The sequence below is a fragment of the Hyla sarda genome, unplaced genomic scaffold, assembly GCF_029499605.1.
Source record: "Hyla sarda isolate aHylSar1 unplaced genomic scaffold, aHylSar1.hap1 scaffold_460, whole genome shotgun sequence".
Taxonomy (NCBI): Eukaryota; Metazoa; Chordata; class Amphibia; order Anura; family Hylidae; genus Hyla; species Hyla sarda.
The window spans coordinates 25,145-40,778 of NW_026610473.1; the positions used below are offsets into that span (position 1 = coordinate 25,145).

General features: G+C 45.9%; 7 non-coding genes across 7 annotated transcripts; all 7 read right to left on the reverse strand.

Annotated features, from left to right (window-relative positions):
• Positions 1-1,662: 1,662 nt before the first annotated feature.
• LOC130335884 (U2 spliceosomal RNA) lies at positions 1,663-1,853 on the reverse strand. The gene has a single exon (XR_008877412.1). It is a non-coding gene; the product is annotated as a U2 spliceosomal RNA (small nuclear RNA).
• Positions 1,854-3,955: 2,102 nt separating this feature from the next.
• Positions 3,956-4,146, reverse strand: LOC130335885 (U2 spliceosomal RNA). Its single transcript, XR_008877413.1, has one exon. It is a non-coding gene; the product is annotated as a U2 spliceosomal RNA (small nuclear RNA).
• A 2,090-nt stretch (positions 4,147-6,236) lies between these two features.
• LOC130335886 (U2 spliceosomal RNA) lies at positions 6,237-6,427 on the reverse strand. Its single transcript, XR_008877414.1, has one exon. It is a non-coding gene; the product is annotated as a U2 spliceosomal RNA (small nuclear RNA).
• Positions 6,428-8,527: 2,100 nt separating this feature from the next.
• On the reverse strand, positions 8,528-8,718 carry LOC130335888 (U2 spliceosomal RNA). The gene has a single exon (XR_008877416.1). It is a non-coding gene; the product is annotated as a U2 spliceosomal RNA (small nuclear RNA).
• Positions 8,719-10,789: 2,071 nt separating this feature from the next.
• On the reverse strand, positions 10,790-10,980 carry LOC130335854 (U2 spliceosomal RNA). Its single transcript, XR_008877394.1, has one exon. It is a non-coding gene; the product is annotated as a U2 spliceosomal RNA (small nuclear RNA).
• Positions 10,981-13,078: 2,098 nt separating this feature from the next.
• Positions 13,079-13,269, reverse strand: LOC130335889 (U2 spliceosomal RNA). Its single transcript, XR_008877417.1, has one exon. It is a non-coding gene; the product is annotated as a U2 spliceosomal RNA (small nuclear RNA).
• Positions 13,270-15,360: 2,091 nt separating this feature from the next.
• Positions 15,361-15,551, reverse strand: LOC130335855 (U2 spliceosomal RNA). Its single transcript, XR_008877395.1, has one exon. It is a non-coding gene; the product is annotated as a U2 spliceosomal RNA (small nuclear RNA).
• Positions 15,552-15,634: the final 83 nt, after the last annotated feature.

The following is a 15,634-nucleotide window of genomic DNA, read 5'->3' on the forward strand; positions in this document are numbered from 1 at the left end:
TAAATCCGGGTTATTTGACAACCTATGGCGGTGATGGTTCTGCTCAGGCAGAGCAGTGCTGATGCTCCTCATAAAGCTGTCGCTGCTGTGAAGGTTCTAGGTGACATCACAAATCCCTATGGTTACATACACAACAAAGCTGGGTTGTTGTTGTTTACACTCTGCAAGGCCTGTGGAAGTGAGTGACATCATAGCACTGTAGTTCTGAGGGTTCTAGATGGATGCAACAATCTCCTGTTGCTTCTATGAAGGCCGTAATAGACGACATCACCAAACAGCTCCATAGTCACATACACAGCAAAGGAGAGATGTTGTTTACACCTAGTGATGTCAGTGGTATTGAGTGACATCATAGCACAGTGCTAAGGCTCCTGGGCCTGAACACAGCAGCGGCTGCAATATCTCAACGGAGAATACGTTTATATATATGTGTGTGTGTGCGCGTATATATATATATATATATATATATATATATATATATATATATTTCTCCGCCGAAATCACTTTTAAACCCATTTCCACCTTTTTTTCCCTTCTCTTCCTCTTACTTTTTTTTCACGTTTTTTTACGTTTTTCTCCTTTTCGCCTCTTTTCTGGGCGTATTATTCTTCTTTTTCTTCTTTTTTTTCGTCTAATGCATACCCCATCAGTGCAGCAATGCTTATTCAATACCGCCAGCAGATGGAGACACTGGGGGATAATTTTCTAAGGATTTATACTGATTTTTCCTGTCTGAATTTGTCGCACAGAAAGTTGCAGGCCAAATATGTGCGACATTTCTGCGACTTTAGCTTCTAGAGCATTTTTACAACATTATACATAGGTGCTGAATACATAAAAAGCGACTGTTCAGCGACAGACAAGTCGCATCGGCTGAAAGTAGGCCAGAATGTCAGTCCATGTTGGAGCAGGTTTAGATACAGTCTAAAGCATAGATTTCAAAGTCTGTGCACAGAATTTAGCAAGGGCCTCGCACCTTCTGATGCATCAGGTAGGTGCACAATAGCATAGCCTAACCCTCTGTACTTTGGTCTATATTGATGCGGGACATAGACAGCCAGCTGATGACCAATCCATTAGTGCAATGGATGGCTGGAAGCATTTGTCTTTGCCTTTGCAATACCACAGAAGCAATGCATGGTCAATGTACAGCAATGACACACCTGTGTGAACAGCCAGGAGACCCCCCCCCCATGTTATGTTACATAGTTACATAGTTAGTACGGTCGAAAAAAGACATATGTCCATCAAGTTCAACCAGGGAATTAAGGGGTAGGGGTGTGGCGCGATATTGGGGAAGGGATGAGATTTTATATTTCTTCATAAGCATTAATCTTATTTTGTCAATTAGGAACATTCAGCACCCACCCGCTATCAAGGCAGCTGCCTATCATGTCATGCCCTACCTGCACAGGTGTGCTGGCTACTCAAATGATCCAATTAAGGAGGCTATTTAGTCAGCAGCAGCAGAAGTCCTGTGCCTGGACGCTCCAACAGCGGCCAGACACAAGCAGAAGCAGAAGCAGCAGAAGCAGCAGCAGCACCACCTTTTGTTTTTTGGCTGCAGAAGCAGCAGCAGCAAGGCCCACAGGGCTGGCTAGCTGGCTAGCCAGCAAGCAGGTAGCAATGAAAGTAGGAATCTTTCTTTTTAACCCTGTAAGGGGGTGGTGCACTGTACCCGAAGATACTGCCATATCGGGTCAATGCATAGGGCGACGGAAGCAAGCTTCGAAATCAGCCCCCGTTCTCAAAAATCCATTTAATATATGGTCCCCAGATAGGGGACGTATCAGATATTAAACTGATAAGAACAGATACTACACTTGATCTTAGCCAAAAGGCCGAGAAGCGATAACCGTGAAAGGGGCGGGCCCAACAAGGTCCCCTTCATGGGCACTATCACTGCTTGCTGTCAGGGAGGCTGCCAGACAATTTTCCATGCACACTCTGGGCTGGGGGGCAGTCAACCACCAGTACACACAGCAGAACCTAAACCCATACCATTATTGCTAAGCAGCAAGACAGGGGCCCATTGCACTCCCACGGGGCCTTTTTAAATGCAATCCATAACCCGGATTTGCCAGGAACCCTTCTTACTCCTCCTACTTGCATGTGACACTGGGCTTAGGATCTGCATAGGAAACACACACACAAGCACACACCTACCTTTGTTGCCTGCAGATGCCTCCTTGGCTGTCCCCAAACGGTATCAAACCAACACCCACGGGAAGCTGTAAGCATAGAGGACATGCCTGCACCCCATTGGACTTACCTGTGTGGGTTAAATCCGGGTTATTTGACAACCTATGGCGGTGATGGTTCTGCTCAGGCAGAGCAGTGCTGATGCTCCTCATAAAGCTGTCGCTGCTGTGAAGGTTCTAGGTGACATCACAAATCCCTATGGTTACATACACAACAAAGCTGGGTTGTTGTTGTTTACACTCTGCAAGGCCTGTGGAAGTGAGTGACATCATAGCACTGTAGTTCTGAGGGTTCTAGATGGATGCAACAATCTCCTGTTGCTTCTATGAAGGCCGTAATAGACGACATCACCAAACAGCTCCATAGTCACATACACAGCAAAGGAGAGATGTTGTTTACACCTAGTGATGTCAGTGGTATTGAGTGACATCATAGCACAGTGCTAAGGCTCCTGGGCCTGGACACAGCAGCGGCTGCAATATCTCAACGGAGAATACGTTTATATATATATGTGTGTGTGTGCGCGTATATATATATATATATATATATATATATATATATATATATATATATATATTTCTCCGCCGAAATCACTTTTAAACCCATTTCCACCTTTTTTTCCCTTCTCTTCCTCTTACTTTTTTTTCACGTTTTTTTACGTTTTTCTCCTTTTCGCCTCTTTTCTGGGCGTATTATTCTTCTTTTTCTCCTTTTTTTTCGTCTAATGCATACCCCATCAGTGCAGCAATGCTTATTCAATACCGCCAGCAGATGGAGACACTGGGGGATAATTTTCTAAGGATTTATACTGATTTTTCCTGTCTGAATTTGTCGCACAGAAAGTTGCAGGCCAAATATGTGCGACATTTCTGCGACTTTAGCTTCTAGAGCATTTTTACAACATTATACATAGGTGCTGAATACATAAAAAGCGACTGTTCAGCGACAGACAAGTCGCATCGGCTGAAAGTAGGCCAGAATGTCAGTCCATGTTGGAGCAGGTTTAGATACAGTCTAAAGCATAGATCTCAAAGTCTGTGCACAGAATTTAGCAAGGGCCTCGCACCTTCTGATGCATCAGGTAGGTGCACAATAGCATAGCCTAACCCTCTGTACTTTGGTCTATATTGATGCGGGACATAGACAGCCAGCTGATGACCAATCCATTAGTGCAATGGATGGCTGGAAGCATTTGTCTTTGCCTTTGCAATACCACAGAAGCAATGCATGGTCAATGTACAGCAATGACACACCTGTGTGAACAGCCAGGAGACCCCCCCCCCCATGTTATGTTACATAGTTACATAGTTAGTACGGTCGAAAAAAGACATATGTCCATCAAGTTCAACCAGGGAATTAAGGGGTAGGGGTGTGGCGCGATATTGGGGAAGGGATGAGATTTTATATTTCTTCATAAGCATTAATCTTATTTTGTCAATTAGGAACATTCAGCACCCACCCGCTATCAAGGCAGCTGCCTATCATGTCATGCCCTACCTGCACAGGTGTGCTGGCTACTCAAATGATCCAATTAAGGAGGCCATTTAGTCAGCAGCAGCAGAAGTCCTGTGCCTGGACGCTCCAACAGCGGCCAGACACAAGCAGAAGCAGAAGCAGCAGAAGCAGCAGCAGCACCACCTTTTGTTTTTTGGCTGCAGAAGCAGCAGCAGCAAGGCCCACAGGGCTGGCTAGCTGGCTAGCCAGCAAGCAGGTAGCAATGAAAGTAGGAATCTTTCTTTTTAACCCTGTAAGGGGGTGGTGCACTGTACCCGAAGATACTGCCATATCGGGTCAATGCATAGGGCGACGGAAGCAAGCTTCGAAATCAGCCCCCGTTCTCAAAAATCCATTTAATATATGGTCCCCAGATAGGGGACGTATCAGATATTAAACTGATAAGAACAGATACTACACTTGATCTTAGCCAAAAGGCCGAGAAGCGATAACCGTGAAAGGGGCGGGCCCAACAAGGTCCCCTTCATGGGCACTATCACTGCTTGCTGTCAGGGAGGCTGCCAGACAATTTTCCATGCACACTCTGGGCTGGGGGGCAGTCAACCACCAGTACACACAGCAGAACCTAAACCCATACCATTATTGCTAAGCAGCAAGACAGGGGCCCATTGCACTCCCACGGGGCCTTTTTAAATGCAATCCATAACCCGGATTTGCCAGGAACCCTTCTTACTCCTCCTACTTGCATGTGACACTGGGCTTAGGATCTGCATAGGAAACACACACACAAGCACACACCTACCTTTGTTGCCTGCAGATGCCTCCTTGGCTGTCCCCAAACGGTATCAAACCAACACCCACGGGAAGCTGTAAGCATAGAGGACATGCCTGCACCCCATTGGACTTACCTGTGTGGGTTAAATCCGGGTTATTTGACAACCTATGGCGGTGATGGTTCTGCTCAGGCAGAGCAGTGCTGATGCTCCTCATAAAGCTGTCGCTGCTGTGAAGGTTCTAGGTGACATCACAAATCCCTATGGTTACATACACAACAAAGCTGGGTTGTTGTTGTTTACACTCTGCAAGGCCTGTGGAAGTGAGTGACATCATAGCACTGTAGTTCTGAGGGTTCTAGATGGATGCAACAATCTCCTGTTGCTTCTATGAAGGCCGTAATAGACGACATCACCAAACAGCTCCATAGTCACATACACAGCAAAGGAGAGATGTTGTTTACACCTAGTGATGTCAGTGGTATTGAGTGACATCATAGCACAGTGCTAAGGCTCCTGGGCCTGGACACAGCAGCGGCTGCAATATCTCAACGGAGAATACGTTTATATATATGTGTGTGTGTGCGCGTATATATATATATATATATATATATATATATATATATATATTTCTCCGCCGAAATCACTTTTAAACCCATTTCCACCTTTTTTTCCCTTCTCTTCCTCTTACTTTTTTTTCACGTTTTTTTACGTTTTTCTCCTTTTCGCCTCTTTTCTGGGCGTATTATTCTTCTTTTTCTTCTTTTTTTTCGTCTAATGCATACCCCATCAGTGCAGCAATGCTTATTCAATACCGCCAGCAGATGGAGACACTGGGGGATAATTTTCTAAGGATTTATACTGATTTTTCCTGTCTGAATTTGTCGCACAGAAAGTTGCAGGCCAAATATGTGCGACATTTCTGCGACTTTAGCTTCTAGAGCATTTTTACAACATTATACATAGGTGCTGAATACATAAAAAGCGACTGTTCAGCGACAGACAAGTCGCATCGGCTGAAAGTAGGCCAGAATGTCAGTCCATGTTGGAGCAGGTTTAGATACAGTCTAAAGCATAGATCTCAAAGTCTGTGCACAGAATTTAGCAAGGGCCTCGCACCTTCTGATGCATCAGGTAGGTGCACAATAGCATAGCCTAACCCTCTGTACTTTGGTCTATATTGATGCGGGACATAGACAGCCAGCTGATGACCAATCCATTAGTGCAATGGATGGCTGGAAGCATTTGTCTTTGCCTTTGCAATACCACAGAAGCAATGCATGGTCAATGTACAGCAATGACACACCTGTGTGAACAGCCAGGAGACCCCCCCCCCCATGTTATGTTACATAGTTACATAGTTAGTACGGTCGAAAAAAGACATATGTCCATCAAGTTCAACCAGGGAATTAAGGGGTAGGGGTGTGGCGCGATATTGGGGAAGGGATGAGATTTTATATTTCTTCATAAGCATTAATCTTATTTTGTCAATTAGGAACATTCAGCACCCACCCGCTATCAAGGCAGCTGCCTATCATGTCATGCCCTACCTGCACAGGTGTGCTGGCTACTCAAATGATCCAATTAAGGAGGCCATTTAGTCAGCAGCAGCAGAAGTCCTGTGCCTGGACGCTCCAACAGCGGCCAGACACAAGCAGAAGCAGAAGCAGCAGAAGCAGCAGCAGCACCACCTTTTGTTTTTTGGCTGCAGAAGCAGCAGCAGCAAGGCCCACAGGGCTGGCTAGCTGGCTAGCCAGCAAGCAGGTAGCAATGAAAGTAGGAATCTTTCTTTTTAACCCTGTAAGGGGGTGGTGCACTGTACCCGAAGATACTGCCATATCGGGTCAATGCATAGGGCGACGGAAGCAAGCTTCGAAATCAGCCCCCGTTCTCAAAAATCCATTTAATATATGGTCCCCAGATAGGGGACGTATCAGATATTAAACTGATAAGAACAGATACTACACTTGATCTTAGCCAAAAGGCCGAGAAGCGATAACCGTGAAAGGGGCGGGCCCAACAAGGTCCCCTTCATGGGCACTATCACTGCTTGCTGTCAGGGAGGCTGCCAGACAATTTTCCATGCACACTCTGGGCTGGGGGGCAGTCAACCACCAGTACACACAGCAGAACCTAAACCCATACCATTATTGCTAAGCAGCAAGACAGGGGCCCATTGCACTCCCACGGGGCCTTTTTAAATGCAATCCATAACCCGGATTTGCCAGGAACCCTTCTTACTCCTCCTACTTGCATGTGACACTGGGCTTAGGATCTGCATAGGAAACACACACACAAGCACACACCTACCTTTGTTGCCTGCAGATGCCTCCTTGGCTGTCCCCAAACGGTATCAAACCAACACCCACGGGAAGCTGTAAGCATAGAGGACATGCCTGCACCCCATTGGACTTACCTGTGTGGGTTAAATCCGGGTTATTTGACAACCTATGGCGGTGATGGTTCTGCTCAGGCAGAGCAGTGCTGATGCTCCTCATAAAGCTGTCGCTGCTGTGAAGGTTCTAGGTGACATCACAAATCCCTATGGTTACATACACAACAAAGCTGGGTTGTTGTTGTTTACACTCTGCAAGGCCTGTGGAAGTGAGTGACATCATAGCACTGTAGTTCTGAGGGTTCTAGATGGATGCAACAATCTCCTGTTGCTTCTATGAAGGCCGTAATAGACGACATCACCAAACAGCTCCATAGTCACATACACAGCAAAGGAGAGATGTTGTTTACACCTAGTGATGTCAGTGGTATTGAGTGACATCATAGCACAGTGCTAAGGCTCCTGGGCCTGGACACAGCAGCGGCTGCAATATCTCAACGGAGAATACGTTTATATATATGTGTGTGTGTGCGCGTATATATATATATATATATATATATATATATATATATATATATATATTTCTCCGCCGAAATCACTTTTAAACCCATTTCCACCTTTTTTTCCCTTCTCTTCCTCTTACTTTTTTTTCACGTTTTTTTACGTTTTTCTCCTTTTCGCCTCTTTTCTGGGCGTATTATTCTTCTTTTTCTCCTTTTTTTTCGTCTAATGCATACCCCATCAGTGCAGCAATGCTTATTCAATACCGCCAGCAGATGGAGACACTGGGGGATAATTTTCTAAGGATTTATACTGATTTTTCCTGTCTGAATTTGTCGCACAGAAAGTTGCAGGCCAAATATGTGCGACATTTCTGCGACTTTAGCTTCTAGAGCATTTTTACAACATTATACATAGGTGCTGAATACATAAAAAGCGACTGTTCAGCGACAGACAAGTCGCATCGGCTGAAAGTAGGCCAGAATGTCAGTCCATGTTGGAGCAGGTTTAGATACAGTCTAAAGCATAGATCTCAAAGTCTGTGCACAGAATTTAGCAAGGGCCTCGCACCTTCTGATGCATCAGGTAGGTGCACAATAGCATAGCCTAACCCTCTGTACTTTGGTCTATATTGATGCGGGACATAGACAGCCAGCTGATGACCAATCCATTAGTGCAATGGATGGCTGGAAGCATTTGTCTTTGCCTTTGCAATACCACAGAAGCAATGCATGGTCAATGTACAGCAATGACACACCTGTGTGAACAGCCAGGAGACCCCCCCCCCCCATGTTATGTTACATAGTTACATAGTTAGTACGGTCGAAAAAAGACATATGTCCATCAAGTTCAACCAGGGAATTAAGGGGTAGGGGTGTGGCGCGATATTGGGGAAGGGATGAGATTTTATATTTCTTCATAAGCATTAATCTTATTTTGTCAATTAGGAACATTCAGCACCCACCCGCTATCAAGGCAGCTGCCTATCATGTCATGCCCTACCTGCACAGGTGTGCTGGCTACTCAAATGATCCAATTAAGGAGGCCATTTAGTCAGCAGCAGCAGAAGTCCTGTGCCTGGACGCTCCAACAGCGGCCAGACACAAGCAGAAGCAGAAGCAGCAGAAGCAGCAGCAGCAGCACCACCTTTTGTTTTTTGGCTGCAGAAGCAGCAGCAGCAAGGCCCACAGGGCTGTCTAGCTGGCTAGCCAGCAAGCAGGTAGCAATGAAAGTAGGAATCTTTCTTTTTAACCCTGTAAGGGGGTGGTGCACTGTACCCGAAGATACTGCCATATCGGGTCAATGCATAGGGCGACGGAAGCAAGCTTCGAAATCAGCCCCCGTTCTCAAAAATCCATTTAATATATGGTCCCCAGATAGGGGACGTATCAGATATTAAACTGATAAGAACAGATACTACACTTGATCTTAGCCAAAAGGCCGAGAAGCGATAACCGTGAAAGGGGCGGGCCCAACAAGGTCCCCTTCATGGGCACTATCACTGCTTGCTGTCAGGGAGGCTGCCAGACAATTTTCCATGCACACTCTGGGCTGGGGGGCAGTCAACCACCAGTACACACAGCAGAACCTAAACCCATACCATTATTGCTAAGCAGCAAGACAGGGGCCCATTGCACTCCCACGGGGCCTTTTTAAATGCAATCCATAACCCGGATTTGCCAGGAACCCTTCTTACTCCTCCTACTTGCATGTGACACTGGGCTTAGGATCTGCATAGGAAACACACACACAAGCACACACCTACCTTTGTTGCCTGCAGATGCCTCCTTGGCTGTCCCCAAACGGTATCAAACCAACACCCACGGGAAGCTGTAAGCATAGAGGACATGCCTGCACCCCATTGGACTTACCTGTGTGGGTTAAATCCGGGTTATTTGACAACCTATGGCGGTGATGGTTCTGCTCAGGCAGAGCAGTGCTGATGCTCCTCATAAAGCTGTCGCTGCTGTGAAGGTTCTAGGTGACATCACAAATCCCTATGGTTACATACACAACAAAGCTGGGTTGTTGTTGTTTACACTCTGCAAGGCCTGTGGAAGTGAGTGACATCATAGCACTGTAGTTCTGAGGGTTCTAGATGGATGCAACAATCTCCTGTTGCTTCTATGAAGGCCGTAATAGACGACATCACCAAACAGCTCCATAGTCACATACACAGCAAAGGAGAGATGTTGTTTACACCTAGTGATGTCAGTGGTATTGAGTGACATCATAGCACAGTGCTAAGGCTCCTGGGCCTGGACACAGCAGCGGCTGCAATATCTCAACGGAGAATACGTTTATATATATGTGTGTGTGTGCGCGTATATATATATATATATATATATTTCTCCGCCGAAATCACTTTTAAACCCATTTCCACCTTTTTTTCCCTTCTCTTCCTCTTACTTTTTTTTCACGTTTTTTTACGTTTTTCTCCTTTTCGCCTCTTTTCTGGGCGTATTATTCTTCTTTTTCTTCTTTTTTTTCGTCTAATGCATACCCCATCAGTGCAGCAATGCTTATTCAATACCGCCAGCAGATGGAGACACTGGGGGATAATTTTCTAAGGATTTATACTGATTTTTCCTGTCTGAATTTGTCGCACAGAAAGTTGCAGGCCAAATATGTGCGACATTTCTGCGACTTTAGCTTCTAGAGCATTTTTACAACATTATACATAGGTGCTGAATACATAAAAAGCGACTGTTCAGCGACAGACAAGTCGCATCGGCTGAAAGTAGGCCAGAATGTCAGTCCATGTTGGAGCAGGTTTAGATACAGTCTAAAGCATAGATCTCAAAGTCTGTGCACAGAATTTAGCAAGGGCCTCGCACCTTCTGATGCATCAGGTAGGTGCACAATAGCATAGCCTAACCCTCTGTACTTTGGTCTATATTGATGCGGGACATAGACAGCCAGCTGATGACCAATCCATTAGTGCAATGGATGGCTGGAAGCATTTGTCTTTGCCTTTGCAATACCACAGAAGCAATGCATGGTCAATGTACAGCAATGACACACCTGTGTGAACAGCCAGGAGACCCCCCCCCCATGTTATGTTACATAGTTACATAGTTAGTACGGTCGAAAAAAGACATATGTCCATCAAGTTCAACCAGGGAATTAAGGGGTAGGGGTGTGGCGCGATATTGGGGAAGGGATGAGATTTTATATTTCTTCATAAGCATTAATCTTATTTTGTCAATTAGGAACATTCAGCACCCACCCGCTATCAAGGCAGCTGCCTATCATGTCATGCCCTACCTGCACAGGTGTGCTGGCTACTCAAATGATCCAATTAAGGAGGCCATTTAGTCAGCAGCAGCAGAAGTCCTGTGCCTGGACGCTCCAACAGCGGCCAGACACAAGCAGAAGCAGAAGCAGCAGAAGCAGCAGCAGCACCACCTTTTGTTTTTTGGCTGCAGAAGCAGCAGCAGCAAGGCCCACAGGGCTGGCTAGCTGGCTAGCCAGCAAGCAGGTAGCAATGAAAGTAGGAATCTTTCTTTTTAACCCTGTAAGGGGGTGGTGCACTGTACCCAAAGATACTGCCATATCGGGTCAATGCATAGGGCGACGGAAGCAAGCTTCGAAATCAGCCCCCGTTCTCAAAAATCCATTTAATATATGGTCCCCAGATAGGGGACGTATCAGATATTAAACTGATAAGAACAGATACTACACTTGATCTTAGCCAAAAGGCCGAGAAGCGATAACCGTGAAAGGGGCGGGCCCAACAAGGTCCCCTTCATGGGCACTATCACTGCTTGCTGTCAGGGAGGCTGCCAGACAATTTTCCATGCACACTCTGGGCTGGGGGGCAGTCAACCACCAGTACACACAGCAGAACCTAAACCCATACCATTATTGCTAAGCAGCAAGACAGGGGCCCATTGCACTCCCACGGGGCCTTTTTAAATGCAATCCATAACCCGGATTTGCCAGGAACCCTTCTTACTCCTCCTACTTGCATGTGACACTGGGCTTAGGATCTGCATAGGAAACACACACACAAGCACACACCTACCTTTGTTGCCTGCAGATGCCTCCTTGGCTGTCCCCAAACGGTATCAAACCAACACCCACGGGAAGCTGTAAGCATAGAGGACATGCCTGCACCCCATTGGACTTACCTGTGTGGGTTAAATCCGGGTTATTTGACAACCTATGGCGGTGATGGTTCTGCTCAGGCAGAGCAGTGCTGATGCTCCTCATAAAGCTGTCGCTGCTGTGAAGGTTCTAGGTGACATCACAAATCCCTATGGTTACATACACAACAAAGCTGGGTTGTTGTTGTTTACACTCTGCAAGGCCTGTGGAAGTGAGTGACATCATAGCACTGTAGTTCTGAGGGTTCAAGATGGATGCAACAATCTCCTGTTGCTTCTATGAAGGCCGTAATAGACGACATCACCAAACAGCTCCATAGTCACATACACAGCAAAGGAGAGATGTTGTTTACACCTAGTGATGTCAGTGGTATTGAGTGACATCATAGCACAGTGCTAAGGCTCCTGGGCCTGGACACAGCAGCGGCTGCAATATCTCAACGGAGAATACGTTTATATATATGTGTGTGTGTGCGCGTATATATATATATATATATATATATATATATATATATATATATATATATTTCTCCGCCGAAATCACTTTTAAACCCATTTCCACCTTTTTTTCCCTTCTCTTCCTCTTACTTTTTTTTCACGTTTTTTTACGTTTTTCTCCTTTTCGCCTCTTTTCTGGGCGTATTATTCTTCTTTTTCTTCTTTTTTTTCGTCTAATGCATACCCCATCAGTGCAGCAATGCTTATTCAATACCGCCAGCAGATGGAGACACTGGGGGATAATTTTCTAAGGATTTATACTGATTTTTCCTGTCTGAATTTGTCGCACAGAAAGTTGCAGGCCAAATATGTGCGACATTTCTGCGACTTTAGCTTCTAGAGCATTTTTACAACATTATACATAGGTGCTGAATACATAAAAAGCGACTGTTCAGCGACAGACAAGTCGCATCGGCTGAAAGTAGGCCAGAATGTCAGTCCATGTTGGAGCAGGTTTAGATACAGTCTAAAGCATAGATCTCAAAGTCTGTGCACAGAATTTAGCAAGGGCCTCGCACCTTCTGATGCATCAGGTAGGTGCACAATAGCATAGCCTAACCCTCTGTACTTTGGTCTATATTGATGCGGGACATAGACAGCCAGCTGATGACCAATCCATTAGTGCAATGGATGGCTGGAAGCATTTGTCTTTGCCTTTGCAATACCACAGAAGCAATGCATGGTCAATGTACAGCAATGACACACCTGTGTGAACAGCCAGGAGACCCCCCCCCCCATGTTATGTTACATAGTTACATAGTTAGTACGGTCGAAAAAAGACATATGTCCATCAAGTTCAACCAGGGAATTAAGGGGTAGGGGTGTGGCGCGATATTGGGGAAGGGATGAGATTTTATATTTCTTCATAAGCATTAATCTTATTTTGTCAATTAGGAACATTCAGCACCCACCCGCTATCAAGGCAGCTGCCTATCATGTCATGCCCTACCTGCACAGGTGTGCTGGCTACTCAAATGATCCAATTAAGGAGGCCATTTAGTCAGCAGCAGCAGAAGTCCTGTGCCTGGACGCTCCAACAGCGGCCAGACACAAGCAGAAGCAGAAGCAGCAGAAGCAGCAGCAGCACCACCTTTTGTTTTTTGGCTGCAGAAGCAGCAGCAGCAAGGCCCACAGGGCTGGCTAGCTGGCTAGCCAGCAAGCAGGTAGCAATGAAAGTAGGAATCTTTCTTTTTAACCCTGTAAGGGGGTGGTGCACTGTACCCGAAGATACTGCCATATCGGGTCAATGCATAGGGCGACGGAAGCAAGCTTCGAAATCAGCCCCCGTTCTCAAAAATCCATTTAATATATGGTCCCCAGATAGGGGACGTATCAGATATTAAACTGATAAGAACAGATACTACACTTGATCTTAGCCAAAAGGCCGAGAAGCGATAACCGTGAAAGGGGCGGGCCCAACAAGGTCCCCTTCATGGGCACTATCACTGCTTGCTGTCAGGGAGGCTGCCAGACAATTTTCCATGCACACTCTGGGCTGGGGGGCAGTCAACCACCAGTACACACAGCAGAACCTAAACCCATACCATTATTGCTAAGCAGCAAGACAGGGGCCCATTGCACTCCCACGGGGCCTTTTTAAATGCAATCCATAACCCGGATTTGCCAGGAACCCTTCTTACTCCTCCTACTTGCATGTGACACTGGGCTTAGGATCTGCATAGGAAACACACACACAAGCACACACCTACCTTTGTTGCCTGCAGATGCCTCCTTGGCTGTCCCCAAACGGTATCAAACCAACACCCACGGGAAGCTGTAAGCATAGAGGACATGCCTGCACCCCATTGGACTTACCTGTGTGGGTTAAATCCGGGTTATTTGACAACCTATGGCGGTGATGGTTCTGCTCAGGCAGAGCAGTGCTGATGCTCCTCATAAAGCTGTCGCTGCTGTGAAGGTTCTAGGTGACATCACAAATCCCTATGGTTACATACACAACAAAGCTGGGTTGTTGTTGTTTACACTCTGCAAGGCCTGTGGAAGTGAGTGACATCATAGCACTGTAGTTCTGAGGGTTCTAGATGGATGCAACAATCTCCTGTTGCTTCTATGAAGGCCGTAATAGACGACATCACCAAACAGCTCCATAGTCACATACACAGCAAAGGAGAGATGTTGTTTACACCTAGTGATGTCAGTGGTATTGAGTGACATCATAGCACAGTGCTAAGGCTCCTGGGCCTGGACACAGCAGCGGCTGCAATATCTCAACGGAGAATACGTTTATATATATGTGTGTGTGTGCGCGTATATATATATATATATATATATATATATATATATATATATATTTCTCCGCCGAAATCACTTTTAAACCCATTTCCACCTTTTTTTCCCTTCTCTTCCTCTTACTTTTTTTTCACGTTTTTTTACGTTTTTCTCCTTTTCGCCTCTTTTCTGGGCGTATTATTCTTCTTTTTCTTCTTTTTTTTCGTCTAATGCATACCCCATCAGTGCAGCAATGCTTATTCAATACCGCCAGCAGATGGAGACACTGGGGGATAATTTTCTAAGGATTTATACTGATTTTTCCTGTCTGAATTTGTCGCACAGAAAGTTGCAGGCCAAATATGTGCGACATTTCTGCGACTTTAGCTTCTAGAGCATTTTTACAACATTATACATAGGTGCTGAATACATAAAAAGCGACTGTTCAGCGACAGACAAGTCGCATCGGCTGAAAGTAGGCCAGAATGTCAGTCCATGTTGGAGCAGGTTTAGATACAGTCTAAAGCATAGATCTCAAAGTCTGTGCACAGAATTTAGCAAGGGCCTCGCACCTTCTGATGCATCAGGTAGGTGCACAATAGCATAGCCTAACCCTCTGTACTTTGGTCTATATTGATGCGGGACATAGACAGCCAGCTGATGACCAATCCATTAGTGCAATGGATGGCTGGAAGCATTTGTCTTTGCCTTTGCAATACCACAGAAGCAATGCATGGTCAATGTACAGCAATGACACACCTGTGTGAACAGCCAGGAGACCCCCCCCCCATGTTATGTTACATAGTTACATAGTTAGTACGGTCGAAAAAAGACATATGTCCATCAAGTTCAACCAGGGAATTAAGGGGTAGGGGTGTGGCGCGATATTGGGGAAGGGATGAGATTTTATATTTCTTCATAAGCATTAATCTTATTTTGTCAATTAGGAACATTCAGCACCCACCCGCTATCAAGGCAGCTGCCTATCATGTCATGCCCTACCTGCACAGGTGTGCTGGCTACTCAAATGATCCAATTAAGGAGGCCATTTAGTCAGCAGCAGCAGAAGTCCTGTGCCTGGACGCTCCAACAGCGGCCAGACACAAGCAGAAGCAGAAGCAGCAGAAGCAGCAGCAGCACCACCTTTTGTTTTTTGGCTGCAGAAGCAGCAGCAGCAAGGCCCACAGGGCTGGCTAGCTGGCTAGCCAGCAAGCAGGTAGCAATGAAAGTAGGAATCTTTCTTTTTAACCCTGTAAGGGGGTGGTGCACTGTACCCAAAGATACTGCCATATCGGGTCAATGCATAGGGCGACGGAAGCAAGCTTCGAAATCAGCCCCCGTTCTCAAAAATCCATTTAATATATGGTCCCCAGATAGGGGACGTATCAGATATTAAACTGATAAGAACAGATACTACACTTGATCTTAGCCAAAAGGCCGAGAAGCGATAACCGTGAAAGGGGCGGGCCCAACAAGGTCCCCTTCATGGGCACTATCACTGCTTGCTGTCAGGGAGGCTGCCAGACAATTTT